Source organism: Suncus etruscus, chromosome 5, assembly GCF_024139225.1.
Source record: "Suncus etruscus isolate mSunEtr1 chromosome 5, mSunEtr1.pri.cur, whole genome shotgun sequence".
NCBI classification, from domain to species: domain Eukaryota; kingdom Metazoa; phylum Chordata; class Mammalia; order Eulipotyphla; family Soricidae; genus Suncus; species Suncus etruscus.
The window spans coordinates 95,804,943-95,820,013 of NC_064852.1; the positions used below are offsets into that span (position 1 = coordinate 95,804,943).

Here is a 15,071-nt window from a genome sequence, read left to right on the forward strand (position 1 = left end):
GAACAATAAACACCCACAAATAGCTAGATCAGCCCTTGAATATGGGAGACATCACTTTCCCCAACTTTAAATTGTATTACAAAGCTATAGTCATTAAAAAAGCATGGTATTGAAATAAATACCTACTCTAAGATCAGTGGAATAGACTTTAGTATTCAGAGAATGTTCCCCAGACATACAATCAATTAATTTTTGATAATGGGGCAAGAAATGCAAAATGGCACAAGGAAAGCCTCTTTAACAAATGGTATTGGCACAACTGGTCAGCCACTTGCAAAAAAGTGAACTCAGACCTCCACTAACACCATGCACAAAGGCCATGTCTAAATGGATTAAAGACCTTGATGTCAGACCCAAAACTATAAGGTATATAGAACAACACATACATGACATTGAGACTAAAGGCATCTTCAAAGAGGAAACAGCACTGTCCAAACAAGTGGAAGCAGAGATAAATAGATGGAACTATATGAAGCTGAGAAGCTTCTGCACCTCAAAAGAAATAGTGACTAGGATACAAAAGTCACCCACAGAATGGGAGAAACTATTCACCCAATGCCCATCAGATAAGGGGCCAATATCAAAAATATACAAGGTTCTGACAGAATTTAACAAGAAAATATACATCTAACCCCATCAAAAGATGGGGAGAAGAAATGAACAAACCCTTCCTCAAAGAAATACAAATGGCCAAAAGGCACATGAAAAAATGTTCCACTAATCATCACTAATCATCAGGGAGATGCAAATCAAAACAACTATGAGGTACCACCTTACACCACAGAGATTGGCACACATTACAAAGAACAAGAACAATCAGTGCTGGTGAGATGTGGAGAGAAAGGAGCTCTCATTTACTGCTAGTGAGAATGCCATCTAGTACAGTGGGATTTCTCAAAAAACTACAAATTGAGCTCCCATATGATCAGCTATACCACTCCTAGGAATATACTCTAGGAACACAAAAATACAGTTCAAAAATGCCTTCCTCTCATCAATATTCATTGCAGTGCTAATTACAATAGCCAGACTCTGGAAACAACCAAGATGCCCTTCAACAGATGAATGGCTAAAGAAACTGTGGTACATATACACAATTGAATATTATGCAGCCATCAGGAGAGATGAAGTCATGAAATTCTTTTATACATGGATGTACATGGAATCTATTATGCTGAGTGAAATAAGCCAGAGGAAGAAAGATAGACACAGAATAGTCTCACTCACCTATGGGAATGTTGCACTGGTGAAGGGGAGTGTTCTTTTAATGACTGAAATCCAACAACAATCATGTTTGTAATAAAGGTGCTTAAATAAAGATGCTATTTTTTTTCTTTTTTAAGCCTACAGCACCTGGTATTCCCAGGAGGTCTCCCATCCAAGTACTAACCAGGCCCGACCCTGCTTAGCTTCCGAGATCAGATGAGATTGGGTGCATTCAGGGTGGTATGGCCGTAGACAAAGATAATATTTTTTTTAAAAATCTAGAAAATTCCAGTCATAAAGTAAGAAAATATGGGGTTGTAATAAGCAGCATAATGACATAGTAATACTGTATTGCATACTTGTAAGTTGTCATGAGTGACAGGATTGATAGAATCAATCAAAGGTAGGTATTTGCTTTGTATGAGGTCTACCTGAGTTTGATTCTCTGAATCCCAATATGGTCGATATGATCCCCAGAGCCTGGCATGAGTGATTCCTGAGCACAAAACCAGGAACAACCCTGAACATAGCCAGTGTGGCTCAAAAACCAAATACATTAAAAAAATAAAATAAAATCACCATTAAAAAAGTTGCTATGAGTAAATCTTTTTTTTTTTTTTTTTTTGGTTTTTGGGCCACACCCTGTGGTGCTCAGGGGTTACTCCTGGCTGTCTGTTCAGAAATAGCTCCTGGTAGGCACGGGGGACCATATGGGACACCGGGATTCGAACCAACCACCTTTTGGTCTTGGAGCGGCTGTTTGCAAGGGAAACACCGCTGTGCTATCTCTCCGAAATCTTTTTTTTTTTAAAAGATAGTTTTCACCATGAGAAAAAAAAATATTTAGCCATGAAAAGTGATGAATGTTAACTAGATTTGTGGTGATTATTGTGTAAGATACAAATATCAACTCATTAGATTGTTTAACTGAAGCTAATGTTGATTGTCAATTTTATACCTCACTTTGAAAAAAAAGTGCTGACCAAAGACACCTTTAAGGTGTTGCTGCTTTTCGCCAGTCTGGTTCCAGACGCTTGCTTTCAGCCTGCCTCAGGAGGGCCATTTGCTATCCCAGCATGGGGGTGGGGTGTCTCTGGTTCTCCTTGGCCACTTTACACCGGTAGAGGGATAAGCTGTTCTTCTACTCCGATGGGATGGACAGTCTCTGAGGGGTGATAATACCATGCATATAGTAAGGGAAGCAGTGACTGCTTATAGTCACTTATATATGCTTATATATGCACCTGCATATAGTAAGGGAAGCAGTGACTGGCCTCAGTCGCAGGCTCAGTGTAGGCTCATTGTTTGACTGCGAAGTGGCGTCTCTTAAGCTTTTGAAGAAAATGAAAGAATTTTCTTTCTTTCTTTTATTGTTGTTAAATAAAGCACAAAGGAAATATTTTTTGGCTTTTCTTTTTGCCTTTCTCTTTTTTCCACCCCCACCATCACCACCCCCACCATTTATAACCCTAATAGGAGCATTAAAACAAGGTACCTTTCTACTTCTCCTTCCCTGGAGGATTCTGGCCTCTCTCTCAGGCCCTGAGTAAGGCCAGAAGGTTGGCGTTTACCTTACATATAAAAGGCTCACCTAACACATTTCATTTGCTGTTAGGTTGTAATTGGAACTGACTGACCCCTAGTAACCCTCACTTCATTCCAGCCCTTGCTTTCAGCTGAGTTTTCTCCAAGGCAAACAACTGCATTCAACCTTAGTTTCGCTGCTTCTGCACCAACCCTAGGCTTGTCCCCTCCCCTTTCTTCTTTCTTTTTTCTTCATCTCTATTCTAAGTTCTTGTTAAATCTACCTTAGAAGGAAGTGCCATGCAAAAAAAAAATCTATAACCATCTTGGAGTTTTTGCTTGTCTGGCATCGAGGTCCTGAGGACCCCTATATTTGGAGGATGCCACACCCAGGTGTGCTCAGGACTTTTTCCTGGCTCTGCACTCCAGTGGGACGTGGGAAAATATACAGGTTGCCAAGCAACACATCTTCCCCCAGTGCCACAACAAAAGTGTATGAGCATATCTTAAAAATGCAGAAGTGGGTTCAGGTGGACTCTTAGTGGTCCTCAGGCTTCCCCCCCTCTGTACTCCAGGGGGGAGGTGCATGGGAAGGAGGGTGGGCAGACATCTGGCCTCTGGTTTCCTCTTTGATTCTGGAGACCAGCTCTTGCCAGGTATGGGGTTTGGGGAGGCCCCATACCGGAGCCTTTCTCCCTGGCCTGGGGAGTGCTGGGAGGCTTGGCAGGCCCCCAGCCGTCCTTGTCTTTTTCCCCTGACTCCAGGCCTTCCCTGGGTGCCAGCTCAGATGGCCAGAAGTGGGTTCAGGTGGACTCTTAGTTGTCCTCAGGCTTCCCCCCTACCTCTCCCTACACTAATGGAAATGCACTTTGGGAGGATGGTGGGCCATTTTAGTACTGGTTTATATTGGGACAGTCACTGGAATTTTTTTCTCCTTGTTTTCCTATTGATAGTATTGTATGCATATATTTTATATATCCATAACATCCATCTTGTATTGTGACCTTGATACTGCCCTACAAATCTCATTTCTAATATTTTACTGCCTCAGTCCCAACCCTTATTTCCCCCTATCTTCTCAGTAGGTGCAGCTCATGACATGAAGCTCACCACATAGAGTGATGAGTGCAGTTAGAGAAATAACTACACTGAAAACTATCATAACAATGTGAATGAATGAGGGAAAAAGAAAGCCTGTCTCGAGTACAGGTGTGGGTGGGGTGGGGATTAGATAGATCTGGGAAATTGGTGGTGGAAATCCTGCACTGGTGAAGGGGGTGTTCTTTACATGACTGTAATCATACAACTACAATTATATTTGTAATCAAGGTGTTTAAATAAAGATAATTTATAAAAAAAAATAAACTAAGAAAAAAAATACATGGCCACTGCAAACAGTTGTATATGTGAGCAGTCCCACCAAATAAGTGTGACCCTTGGTCATCATAACAACAGCAAAAATCAGGAAAGGGAAGGAAAATTTTAAACAGAAGACAAAGCTGGGAAGATAGTATGTGGGTAGGCCCTGAGCACTGCTGGGTGTAGCCCAAAGTCCAAAGTTAAAATTAAAATTAAATAAAAAATGAAGACCATGCACTTTCCAAGATGCATGTGACTGGCATGTGACCTCAGGGACCTGAGAGGAAGGCAAAGTCATGGTCTGTGTGTTCCCATTCTTTCCAGTCTCAGCTCTATTTCTCTTGGTCCAACTACTTGGACCTCCCCACCAACCTCAAGATTTTTGCTCAGACTCGCTGACAGGCAACCCTACCACATTCCCTCTCTCCTCTCTCGAAGGCTGACCTAAGGCTCCAGACAGTATTAAGGGGTTGCTTCTTCCACTTTCCCATCATTGTTCTACTTCTCCTTCTCTTTATCATTGTGATAACCAGGGGTTGCTTGCACACATACCTTAGGTGTGCTGCTTGTCAGGGGTCACACATCAGGCTATGGCCATCCCACTTAGCCACTCTAAGTTGAGATGCATGAGTTAAGGATATGGAGCTCACTAGGGGTTACCATGCTGCTCACACACACTCTTTTTCAGCTGTGGTGTGGTCCAGACTGGGGAGGGGAGTGTCACATCCCTTTTTGTGGTGCTCACACATAGCTGGCAGAGTAATCAGAAATTGTGGCAGGCGAATGACCAATGGCAGCATTGCAAGGCTCAAAGAGCAGTGCTACAAGGACTGAGCTTGCCACATGGAGCATACTGGAGATTTGAACTTTTCACCATGTGCTTGCAAAGCTTGCACTCAAAGTCACTGTGCTGAGTCTATCCTGGAGTATTTAGATGGATCCAATGTACTCATAAAGTTTCTGATAATGGAAAGAGGGAGTCAAGGATGGAGATGTACAATAGGACTCCAGACAGCCCCTAGAAATTGGGCAAGGCAAGGCAACAGAGTCTCCCTTACAGTTTTGAAAAGAAAGGTAGGGACTAGGCAGAGAAATCAGTGGTAGAGCCCATGCCAAGCACATGCAAAGTCTTAGATTTGTTCCCTGGCATGTATTGCCCATATCCCCAAACTACCAGGTATAGATAGCACTGGTGGCCCCTGAGTACTTGCAGGGGGTAATAACTTTGATTTTTTTTGTTTTGTTTTGTTTTTGGGCCACACCCGGCGGTGCTCAGGGGTTACTCCTGGCTGTCTGCTCAGAAATAGCTCCTGGCAGGCACAGGGGACCATATGGGACACCGGGATTCGAACCAACTACCTTAGGTCCTGGATCAGCTGCTTGTAAGGCAAACACCGCTGTGCTATTTCTCCGGGCCCATACCTTTGGTTTTTTTTTTTTTTTAAAAGGAAAAAAATTAGAAGAAATATTTTTCTTTCTTAAAAATAATAATGCTGTTGAAGTCACTTAATTTGTGACAATTATCTACAGTAGCAAATATCCGCAAGTTATCCATGGTAACAAACAGTTTTCTAGCCTAGCTGAGCACCATTTAAGAATCTTACGATGAACTCCCTGACTGAAATTATCTAATATGAGCAACTAAATCCTTTCAATAGAAATTGGATAATAGGGCTGAAATCTTTGGACATTTCCTTCTGAAATGGGGTGGAATCAAACCTTCCAGCCCTTACCCCACCACTGGAAATTCTGACACATTCTGCTTGCTACTGCCATCTTCAAAGCAAGGCCACCAAGCTCCAAAAGAAATAATGGCCTCTAATACTTCCCAGGTAGTCCTATCTGAGCTTATACCTCTGTGGCAGTCTCTGAAAGGAGGGAGGAAGATTTCCTTTCCTGCATTCTGTGGCAGTATCTGAAAGGAGGGAGATAGATCCCCTTTTCTGCATGAACTATAGCAGCCCCGACACTCTCTGACAGAAAGAGCCTAGCCCCTTGACTTAACCTTATCAAACTTTCAAGCCACCTAATTTGTTTTAGATTAATAAATTCTGGATCATGTGGCTTCAACACTTCAATATCTTGTAGTGTCAACCTAATATTATCACAGGAGATCCGATGGGAAAGTTACTTAGTACTCTACCCACATCAGTGAGTACACTACCCCGTATCACAAAAAATTCAATTAGCAGCAAGCCATAGCTCAGTAAATCCTTAGATTTGCTTTAGTGATATTAAATAATCATTTCAAATTGACTATTGTTGATCTACATTTTGATAATTCTATTTGCTTTTGTGTTGTATAAGCAATATGAAGTAAATTTGTGCATGCATTCAATATGAAATTTCCTTAAAAAAAAAAACTGGAAATTGAGCTCCCATATGATCCAGCTATAACACTCCTATGGATATACCCTAGGAACACAAAAACACAATACAAAAATGCCTTCTGCACACTTATGTTTATTGCAGTGTTATCTATTATGCTGAGTGAAAAGTCAGAGGGAAAGAGATAGACACAGAATAAACTTTAATTCATCTATGAGTTTTAAGAAAATAAAAAAAACATTACTGTAATAATACACAGAGACAATAGAGAAGAGGGCTGCAAGGACTAGCCCACAATATGATGCTTACCACAAAAAGTGGTGGGTCCAGTTAGAGAAATAACTACACTGACAACTTTCATGACAATGGTAGTGAGTGAGAGAAATAGAAAGCCTGTTTCAAATATAGGCAAGGGATAGGGGAGGAGGACGAGTTGGGGGGCATTGGTGGTGGGAATGTTGCACAGTGAATGGGATTGTTCTTTTCTATAACTAAAGCCCAACCACAAACATGTTTGTAATCATGGTACTTAAATAAAAATATTTAAAAAATACTTTAAAATACTTAAAAGATACTTTAAAGATATTAAAAAAAGATATTTAAATAGGAAAAGGAATAATTAGTGGACTCTAGGGCAGTACCAAGTAAACATGTATAATGGGACTTAGAAGAAAATAAAATATCTGAAGAAAAAATGAAAAAAAATTGTGCCTGCATGGAGGCAGGCTATGGTGGTGGGTGGGTGACTGGCGATACTGGTGATGGTTACAGTAGTGATGGGATTGGTGTTTGAACAGTTAATGTCTGAAATGACTATATTATGAATGATTTGGTAAATCATTGTGTTACAGTAAATATTAGAAAAAAGAAGTCTTTGAATGAATGAAGTGTAGGCGTTCAGCAAAGGACTACTATTCTATTGTCTGGAGGCCAAGATTGCTTAGTCTTCTCACTTGTTGCTTAGCTCATGGAATCTTGAATTCCTTGGACTTCAGGAATCAGACCCATCAGTCAGAGTCAGTATCCAGCCTGGGGATGACATGCTTTGATTGATCTATCATTTCTGCTTCTGAGGATCCTGTAACGGGTGGGAAAATTCATTGCTTCAAATAACACTGGGCAAGAATGAAGGATAGTCTCTCCTAGAAGAATCAGAGTGATGGGCTCAGAAGTTAGAGTAAACAGATGAGACACTGGTGCCCGATATGGAGGGGCTGGAGCAATAGTACAGTGGGAAGGGCACTTGCCTTGCATGCTGCCAACCTAACTTCAATCCCCAGTGTCCTATTTGGTCCCCTGATAACCACTAGAATCATTAAGTGCAGAGTCAGGAGTAACACCTGAGCACTTCCAGGTGTGATTCATCCAAAACAAATAAAGACACAGGAGTCCATTATGGAGCTGAATAAAATGATTCTGAAGACATTTCATTAGACTAATAAAGCAATATTGTTTATTAAAAAATGCCATTCTTCAGCATTTTATGAAGTGAGGTTTTTCTTTTTTTTGATTGCTTAGTTTAGACCATTTGGTCAGATGAAAGGATTTTCAGATCTGACAGGAAAATTGGCTGCATATATTTGGTTTCCTTTCTCCATAAATGATAGCAGAATCTCTGCACTGCCTAGAAGCAGAGCTCCTTGATGTGACTGGGGCATTTCCTCTTTAACAAAGTCTGCCTTATCTCTTTCTTATCCTTTTCAGCTTCAAGGCAGCAAAACATTTGAATCACTGCATTTTCAAGCCCTCACAAATGATGTTCAGTTAGCAGACAAATAAGAGTGCCCACTCTCATAGAGGGGCTTTTAATAGGCTTCAATAGAGAGCAGTTCAATTGCATATAGATCAAGGAAAAAGAAAATGACCCAAATGAAAGGTCTGGGAGATAAAAAGAAATCATGCACAAATAAAGGGGTAAACATAAGGGGATATCTAAGCAAAACACCAACTGAATAAAGCTACTGATAATGTTTGGACTGCAGGGTAAAATGAAGGAAAACCAAAACTCTATGTACTGGTGGCATATAAATTGGGAGAAGAAGAGCCAGAGTCATAGTAATTGAAAACCTTTCTAGGATACATAAGGAGAATAAAATCATTAAATCTTGGAATGTAAATGATTCATGCCAGTATTACAATCAGTAAATACTAGGGTAAACTAATTATGGGTAGTTGTTCTATAAGAAGCTTAAACCAAAGAACAACATAAACAAAATACAAGTCTGAAATAAACCAAGTATTTTACAAGAGAGGAAAGGAAAAAATATAAACTAAGACTCACACAAATATGGCACAAAATGAAATAGAATTAATGTAAAAACTGTATCAATTATTATTATGCATAAACTCCTTTTAAATGGCAAAAATGGACATGATTTTTTTCTTAAAAAATATAAAAGAAAACAAGATTAGGCCCCACAATCTAACACAGTGGCAGAGCATCTATATTGCAGGCTGAGAATAGGATTTAATCCCCTGCAACAATCACAAGCCAAATGCAATCCTGTGATCCCTAGGGCCATGGTATGGCATGTGACCATCTCTAGCACATCACAGATTAAGCATGTTTGAGCACCACAACCAAGGATGAGACCCCGGTCATTATAACAACAACAAAAGGGAAATGGATGAGGAAACACAAAAATTGGGCCAATAGAGGTACAGTGGGTAAGGTGCTTATATGGCACACAGACAATCTGGATTCAACTGTCTATAGTCTTCTGAGCCTCATCAGGGGTAATTCCTAAACAGAGAGGCAGGAGTGAGCCCTGCGCACTCAGTGCAGTCTGCAAACAAGTAAACAAACATATTTGAGAATCTCTAAATCATAGATCTAAAGAAATATTGTAATTCAAGGAGGCAAAGATTTACAAAATAAGAATAACAATATTAATAAAAGCAAAATATACAGGAAAACAAAAAAATGAAATCACTATGTAATACTTTTTTTTTTTTGTTTTGGTTTTTGGTTTTTGGGCCACACCTGGTGACACTCAGGGGTTACGCCTGGCTATGCGCTCAGAAGTCGCTCCTGGCTTGGGGGACCATATGGGACACCGGGCGATCGAACCGCGGTCCATCCAAGGCTAGCGCAGGCAAGGCAGGCACCTTACCTCTAGCACCACCACCCGACCCCTATGTAATACATTTTATTATTTATTTATTTTTATGCTTGCGTTTTTGAAGCCACCTCTGATAGTGCTTGAGAGCTACTCCCAATTCAGTGCTAGGTAGTTATTCTTGGTGGTGCTTATGGACCATTGTGGTACTTGGGACCATGCTCAGGCCATTGGCATGTGAAACATGTGCTCCAGTACTTTGGGTTATTTTCCTTTGAGTTTTCTTCATTTAAAATAGCCATAAAACATGTTATAAGTTTGTTTGTATTGAAGAACAAACTTCAAGGAAAAATCAACAAATCAATCATTTAAAAAATGGAATAATAAAATATCTTGTGTAAAATTTCTAGTGTGTTGTGAAAGGAATACTTATAAGCACATATACCTAGGTGTTCCTATTTGGAAAGGAAGAAAAGTTGGGGACCAAATCCAGGCCTCTAGCATGCAAAGCTAAGTAATCACCTAGAATTCATAGAATTCAAGAAGTTAGAAAGCAGATTAGAAAAAAAAAAAACAGGGGCCAGGAAGGTGGCGCTAAAGGTAAGGTGTCTGCCTTGCAAGCGCTAGCGTAGGATGGACCGCGGTTTGATCCCCCGGTGTCCCATATGGTCCCCCCAAGCCAGGGGCGATTTCTGAGCGCATAGCCAGGAGTAATCCCTGAGCGTCAAACGGGTGTGGCCCAAAAACCAAAACAAAACAAAACAAAACAAAAAAAACAGTAGAAGAAAGAAAATCATATATATATATATATATATATATATATATATATATATATATATATATATATATATATATATATATAAAAGCACAAATTAATGAGGCAAAAAGCAATTATACAATTAAAAGTTTGAAGGCAGCATTTTCAGAATAGCTTAGCAAAATTGATAACTTCTGCTATGATTATCCAATAAGAATGGAAAGCAGGGACCGGAAAGATAGCATGGAGGTAGGGCATTTGCCTTTCATGCAGAAGGATGGTGGTTTGAATCCTGGCATCCCATATGGTCCCCCAGCCTGCCAGGGGCGATTTCTGAGCATAGAGCCAGGAGTAACCCCTGAGCGCTGTTGGGTGTGACCCAAAATAAAAAAAAAAAAAGAATGGAAAGCAGAGACAATTGATACTATTGTGGGTGTAGGTTTGATGAGGGGAACCAAGAAAAGAACTGTTGGTACAAGGTTTTTAATGGTTTTTGGGCAACATCTGGAAAAGTTACTCCTGGCTTTGCACTCAAGAATTACTTCTGGGGGCTGAAACAATAGCGCAGCAGTAGGGCCTTTGCCTTTCACGTGGCTGATATAGGACAGACCTCAGTTTGATCCTTGTTGTCCCATATGGTCCCCCAGGCCAGGAGTGATTTCTGAGATCATAGCCAAGAGTAACCCCCGAGAGTCACTGGGTATAGCCCCCTCTAAAAGAAGGAATTACTTCTGGTGGTGCTTGGGGAACTGAATGAGATGCCAGGGACTGAACCTAGGTTGGTTACATACAACGCAAATGCCCTACTCGTTATACTATTGCTCAGGCCCCCAATAACAGATTTTTTTTTTTGTTTTTGGATCACACCCAGTGATGCTCAGGGGCACTCAGGAATAACTTTTGGCAGGCTCAGGAGACCATATGAGATTCTAAGGATTGAATCTGAGGCATCTGCGTGCAAGGCAAGTCCTACTGTATTATTGCTCTGGCCCCAACATATTTTTAAATATTTAAATATTAAAATAATTATGTATAAATTAATTTTTAAAAAGAAAACATATAAACATTTAAAAATAATTATGGATAAATAAATTTGAAATAAAAATACATTTTAATTTCTGGAATGGGAGAAATATAGTTAGGACACATATACTGTACTTGGGTTCCATTCTCTGCCACCATAAGATGCTGGAGCATCATCAGGTACAGCCCTGAAGACCCTCTCAACCCTTCAGGGTGACCTTGGTGGGCCCTAGTACTGCAGAACTAGAAAAGCACTGCATCCTTGGCCCTAGCTTTGAACCATCAGTCAGGTTGGCCAAGTATCACCTGAAGGGACTCTTGGAGCCCTTGGAAACTGTCCCTCAAAAGTACAAATTTCTGAAAAATCGCAGCAAGCAAAACTGGATTAAAAACAAAAGTAACTTTAAAATTGTTTATGAGTAATAATAGCATATTAATTAGATATTTGCTTATTTTAAAACTCAGCAGATAAAGTATAAAGTTATTTTTTAGTGCAGTAAAGGTGGGCCAGAGAGGTAATGCAGTGAGTAGAGTGCTTGTCTTGCTGGTGGTCAACCTGGATCTGATTCCCAGTTTCCCATATGGGCTGGAAAGTTTCTAAGAGTGATAACTGAGCACAGAGCCAGGAAGAAGCCTTATGCAACAGTCTGATGTAGCCTAAAAGCATAAGATAAAATCAAGCAATAAAATAAAATGCTGTGTGGGCCAGTGTACCCATGATCTTTAGTGGCTTGGTTTACATCTTGTTGGAGAAAAGAGTGAGTCTATGAAACTGGCCCAATTTGGACATGCCCAAATATAAAAATATTCTAAAGAGGACATTTAAAATAACAATATAAAGGGCCTTTGAGTAAATCATTTAAGTTTTCCATGTTCATTATGACATTTTTAAAGACATTAAAGATGACTTTGTTATATAGTCATTAATTCTATTCTTATAGTTATTATAGTCAATATTAAAACATGCTAATGTTCTTTAAAATGATCCACAGATTCAATTAAATTCCAATAAAAACTTCAGTAGGACTTGATATGATTGTAAAATTCATATAAATATTCCAGAGAGATAGCACTGTGGACAAGCTACTTATCTTGCATGTGGCTGACCCAGGTTTCATCCTTGGTAACCTGAGCCACCAGGAGTGAGTCCTGAGTGCAGAGCCAAGAGTAAGTCCTAAGCACTACCAGGTGTAGGACCAAAAACCAAAATAACATGAAATGTATATGGAAGAGTAAAGGGGTAATAATAGGTTTTTAATTCTTTTAGATGACCAAGTACAAAAATCAATTTAAGTTGTATTAAAGTCTTAAGTGATAGGAATAAAGCCATAAAACTAAGCCAATATACAAAGGAGTCTGCAGAAATTATAAAGTTGAGCAATTATAAATTGATATTTTAAAGATCTTTTTTCCAGGCATATCATTAATCAAATGAAAAGGCAAATTCCAAATAAGATGTTTTACAAATGTATTATTAGTAATATTTAATATTTGGAATATAAATAACTTCTAAAACTCATTAAAAAGGTAAATTATTCAATGAAAAATTGGCTTAAGCCTTTATAGACGAGAGAACATAAAAATAGGAAAAATTACTCATTTGAAAGCACAGTAAGCAAATTAAAACTACTATAAGATTTTATATTCATTTTGACTGGCAAAAATTTCTGGCTAAGTGATAATGATTTTGTGGAATACGTAGAGTATACTGCTGGTTCAAGTGCAACTCAGCATGACTGTTCTGTTCCACAAGTAGCCCAGGACTCAGCAATACAAATACAATTCCCAGATTCTTTTCTTTCTTTTCTTTTCTTTTCTTTTCTTTCTTTCTTTCTTTCTTTCTTTCTTTCTTTCTTTCTTTCTTTCTTTCTTTCTTTCTTTCTTTCTTTCTTTCTTTCTTTCTTTCTTTCTTTCTTTCTTTCTTTCTTTCTTTCTTTCTTTCTTTCTTTCTTTCTTTCTTTCTTTCTTCCTTCCTTCCTTCCTTCCTTCCTTCCTTCCTTCCTTCCTTCCTTCCTTCCTTCCTTCCTTCCTTCCTTCCTTCCTTCCTTCCTTGCTTCCTTCTTTCTTCTCTCTCTCTCTCTCTCTCTCTCTTTCTTTCTTTCTTTCTTTCTTTCTTTCTTTTTTTTTTTTTTTTTTTTTTTTTTTTTTTTTTTTTTTTTTGGTTTTTGGGTCACACCAGGCAGTGCTCAGGGGTTATTCCTGGCTCCAGGCTCAGAAATTGCTCCTGGCAGGCACGGGGGACCATATGGGACGCCGGGATTCGAACCGATGACCTCCTGCATGAAAGGCAAACGCTTTACCTCCATGCTATCTCTCCAGCCCCTCTTCTTTCTTTCTTTCTTTCTTTCTTTCTTTCTTTCTTTCTTTCTTTCTTTCTTTCTTTCTTTCTTTCTTTCTTTCTTTCTTTCTTTCTTTCTTTCTTTCTTTCTTTCTTTCTTTCTTTCTTTCTTTCTTTCTTTCTTTCTTTCTTTCTTCTTCTTTTTCTTTCTCTCTCTCTTTCTTTCTTTCTTTCTTTCTTTCTTTCTTTCTTTCTTTCTTTCTTTCTTTCTTTCTTTCTTTCTTTCTTTCTTTCTTTCTTTCTTTCTTTCTTTCTTTCTTTCTTCCTTCCTTCCTTCCTTCCTTCCTTCCTTCCTTCCTTCCTTCCTTCCTTCCTTCCTTCCTTCCTTCCTTCCTTTCTTTTGGTTTTTGGGTCACATCTGGCAGTGCTCAGGGGTTCCTCCTGTCTCTACACTCAGAAATCGCTCTTGGCAGGCTCTGGGGACCATATGGGATGCCGGGATTCGAACCACCTTCCTGTTCTTCTGCATGCAAGGCAAATGCCTGCCTCCATGCTATCTCTCCGCCCCACCTCCAGATTCTTATTTTAATGCACACAGTCGGAAAAAGTTGACTATATACACCAGGAAAAAATTTCAAGAATGTTCACAAAAATCTTGCTCAAAAACAAAAATCTAGAAAAACGAATATACCTATCAACAATAGAATGGATAAACCAATGTAGACTTGTGCAATGAAATTTCACCATAACCATAAAAACTGTTTTTAGTAAGAATAATTATAAAGGTGGATTTAAAAAAAATGAGTCTGTGTGGAATATGACACACAGGTGGTGCATGTCATGTTTGAAATGGCATGTGGTTCACACTAGTAAAAGCATATATGTTCTTGAAGAAAGGCATGCTTAAAAAACTTTTTTTGACTGCACATAGCACTAAATTAACAAAGACTTGGTGCTGGAGTGATATAGTACAGTGGGTTGCCTTTTACAGAGTCTACCAGGGCACCCAATATGACTCCCAACCACTGCTAAGATTAATTCCTGAGTATAGAGCCAGGAGTAAATCCTAAGCATTGCTGGATGTGGTCCAATAAACAAACAACACAATACAACACAAAAAAGATAAAGGAAAAGAAAAAAAAAGAAGGGTAAAATTTTTTTTTTTCAAATTGACACTATGGGGCCAGAGCAATAATTGCATTAGGTAGGGTACTTTCCTTGCTCACAGTCAATCTGGATTCAATTTCTGCCATCCCATGGGTCCCTCAAGTCTTGCTAGGAGTAATTCCTTTTTTTTTTTTTTTTGGTTTTTGGGCGACACCCGGCAGTGCTCAGGGGTTACTCCTGGCTGTCTGCTCAGAAATAGCTCCTGGTAGGCATGGGGGACCATATGGGACACCGGGATTTGAACCAACCACCTTTGGTCCTGCATCGGCTGCTTGCAAGGCAAACGCCGCTGTGCTATCTCTCCGGGCCCACTAGGAGTAATTCCTTAGTGCAAAGCTAGGAGCAGATCCCTGAGCATTGTCAAATGTAA

At 39.4% G+C, this 15,071-nt stretch overlaps 1 non-coding gene across 1 annotated transcript; it reads right to left on the reverse strand.

The window, feature by feature from the left end:
* Window positions 1–1,341: 1,341 nt before the first annotated feature.
* LOC126009693 (5S ribosomal RNA) lies at window positions 1,342–1,460 on the reverse strand. The gene has a single exon (XR_007495911.1). It is a non-coding gene; the product is annotated as a 5S ribosomal RNA (ribosomal RNA).
* Window positions 1,461–15,071: the final 13,611 nt, after the last annotated feature.